Below are 3,364 nucleotides of genomic sequence, written 5' to 3'. Positions count from 1 at the left end.
TCTCCTTATTAGACATTCTCTGCTGTGACTATATATAGCTTTTAGTTTTTACAATTTGTCTGGTTCCAACAGGGGTGTGGCTAGGAAGGGTCAATTTCCACCAGAGGGCACATCATCTGCAATCCCAACCCTATTAAAAACAGACGACCCATCAGTACAAGAAATTACAGGGGATCTCATGTCTTCTTAAGAGGAGCCGAGCTCCCCTTAGCTCCCCTGCAGTTTGCACCCTCAATAACTACAGACCTGAATATTAAAGTACTGCACTCTCTGATATTTAATGCTAATGACTAGCTGCTGGAGAGGGGCAGGTATATATGTTGGAGAGCTGATTCGGGTATTGGGAACAGGTGTGCAGGTGGGTGTGGGAATGAATTGATGACTACTGCGGGGCAAGGAGGGAAACACACATGAAATACACTGCTCTCTTTTTTACATGCAGGGAATGTTTTTAAGTTGTTCCAGAGTCCTTTCTTCATTTTAGACTCTCCACTCACTTGTCCCACCTCGAGAGCTCTGATTTACATGAATCCATTTTGATAATGAGAAAAATCACGATATGCAAGCTTATATTTCTCATCAGGCTTTACCATTGAGTATGCCCCAAAATAAAGCGTTTCACTCTTTCTGTGCCGCAGTACGGGTTTTTCAGTAAGATCACATCTGCCTGTTTTTTTATCTGCTGACTAAAGCCTTCCAATCATTCTAAGTAAGCTGCTACTGTATATCTCTGTTAGATTGTGTGGCAAAAATAGTGCATTGTCCCATTTGGTTTTTGATGGCAAGTGATGGCAGCGCCCTGAAAGCAATCAAATCATCAAAGCATCAAATTATTATAAACAATGATTCTGCATATGATACAGAGAAAATGCAAGCACATAGTTTCACTGAATCATTACGCTGCTGAATCAAGTTAAATGCAAATGGGTGACAATCACAGAGGAATGGCCATACCCACTTCACTTGCACACACACATTTACATCTCAAACACACAACCACGGTAGACAGTTTGGCACAGACAGCACTGCTGAGGTGTTGTTTTGTGACTAAAAGGGTAGGGTGATGTGGAAAAGAAGGGACAGGCAGAGGATGAAGTGGTGTGGAGTACACAGTACGGGGTATATGGTGGCCGGTCAGGGTTTGTGTGGAACAGGTTATTTAGCCGCAGTCAGCTGCAGTCACATTGAGATAAATGGTCTTCAGTGGATGGTAGGAAGCTGGAGCCCACACATGTAAAAAAAAAAAAAGGCACACATGGGCATAGATATGAGTTTAGTAAAGAAATCCATGAATCCATAACAAGGTATTTATTACAAGAATACAAGGTACTTATCATTTGACAACAGAGGGTTGTACAATGAAATTCAGGTAGTATTTCCCTTTATGCTAATTGTACATATAACATATATGGTATACAACAATAAAAATACTATTTTGCATCCAGCATGAAATCTTAAAATTGTATTTTAGCCAGTTTGAAGATTTGAAGAAAAACAAAACAACTAAGAACAACTGGAAGTCACTGCAATTGACTTTTATTTTTATTATTATTATTTGCCATGGACAGTACCACTCAGTCTGTGAAAACAGATATACAGATAGTCCACCTCCTCTCGTCCTGCGCTTTGTTGGCTATAAAAGCAGTCTGCCTGTTTCAAGATTTAAGAAGTAGATGGAGCAGGTCTCTGTAAAGATGTGGGTACAACAGTCTCTGATTTCCTGTTGTTTGGCCAACCTGAGTTGCACTTCATCCAGACCGGACATTAGCCAGGAGCAGTCTTAGAAGTTGGGCTCCTATCTGGCTCTCTTCCTCACCTCTCCTCGATAATACTTCAAAATCAAAATCAAAATGTTCTTGAAGTATCAAAAGGATAGCCCTCCGTTTAGAAACTGGCCCCTGAGAGTGTTGTATTATCTGATAATTATTACTGATGTGTTAATGTATTGTGAATTTGGCTGTTATAGTTGGTTGAGGTGGTGATTTTATAAACTCAGTTTTATATGTAAAATCTAATTTGTAAAAGAACTACAGCTGTAAAATAAATGTAGTGGAGTAAAAAGTACAATATTTAAATGTAATGAAAAAGTATAATGAATTGGATATACTATATATAAGTACAGGTACTCTGCAAATGAGTAAGAGTACTGTAAACATTTCAATAAATTGTGAGTGACAGTGAAACAGAAGATCTTGGAAAACAAATAAGTAAGTTTTACATTTTAAGAAAAATATTTTGCTTTCTGTTTGTGAAGTTGAATTTTAAGTTTAATGGATGTCTGACATCACATGTATTGTATCATTTCCTGTTATAAAAAAAAAGTATGCTGATTCGTTAACTGCCAAAACAGAATACTGTGATGATTAATATGTAGTAAGGATGTGTTGTAGCACAATAGAAAATTGAAATAATATGATTGTCAGCCAGCACCTGCAGATTTTATAGTTGCATGCTCATCCCCAGAGCTATACTTCATTAGTGGAGTGTCCCTTTAAAGGTGAATATGGCTCTCAATGACTTGGGAAGATAACATTTTTTTTGCACACTCCTTCTCTTCGTATGGTTTGGTGGGTTTGAATTAAGCGCAACATCCTGCCAAACCAAGCGTGGCTGGAATTGATTCCTTTGGATGCTTTTCTTATGGGGAAAGTTTGAAGCATCATGTCAGCTCTCCACATGCTCCCGCTTACACAGACTGCACGAAATACTCACATTATTCAACACAGCTCGAACCTTTAGCTATTTCAGTTCATAATGTACTTTCTTGAAATGCCACATACAGCTGCGTACAATGTTACTCTAACATTCTTTCTTGTGGCATGATTTAGCTGTGAAACACATTTCCCCAAGTGAGGTTAGAGATGCAGTTAGCTCTACAGGTGAACAGATGGAATTTGATGACTTTCTTGCACTATGATGCATTTGTATGTATCCACACAACGCCCAACTTCTCCTGCAGAAATTCGCTCTCGTGTTGGGTGTTCAGCGAGGCGGAATAATCGAATAACCCTCCACGCAGTTAGCTTTCCAATATGATTAAGCCAGGTTGCCATTTGTGAGGACTAATTTAGAATGAGTTGTGATTAGCTATTCGCCTCCTCTAAGGCATTATGCATTTAAATAGAACACATTCTAACCAGCTGGGAATATGACAGTGGCAGCCGATTCCCTTAAGTGCTACACTTGAGTGTTTATTTCCCTGCTCTCATTGTAATGGACCATTTACCTACACGGGCAGACAGAGACAGGAGAGGAGAGCCTTTATTGTAAAGGGAGAGAAAATGAGAGTGAGAGAAAAAAAATATTTTAGGTTCCTTGGCTTGACTTGTACTGCAGGCATTAAGACTCCCTCAACTGCCCCCCC

Source organism: Morone saxatilis, unplaced genomic scaffold, assembly GCF_004916995.1.
Source record: "Morone saxatilis isolate NCDOM2014 unplaced genomic scaffold, NCSU_SB_2.0 Contig5, whole genome shotgun sequence".
Lineage (NCBI taxonomy): Eukaryota > Metazoa > Chordata > Actinopteri > Moronidae > Morone > Morone saxatilis.
The sequence above is the reverse complement of the archived record's forward strand: the minus strand, read 5'-3'. Positions refer to the sequence as shown.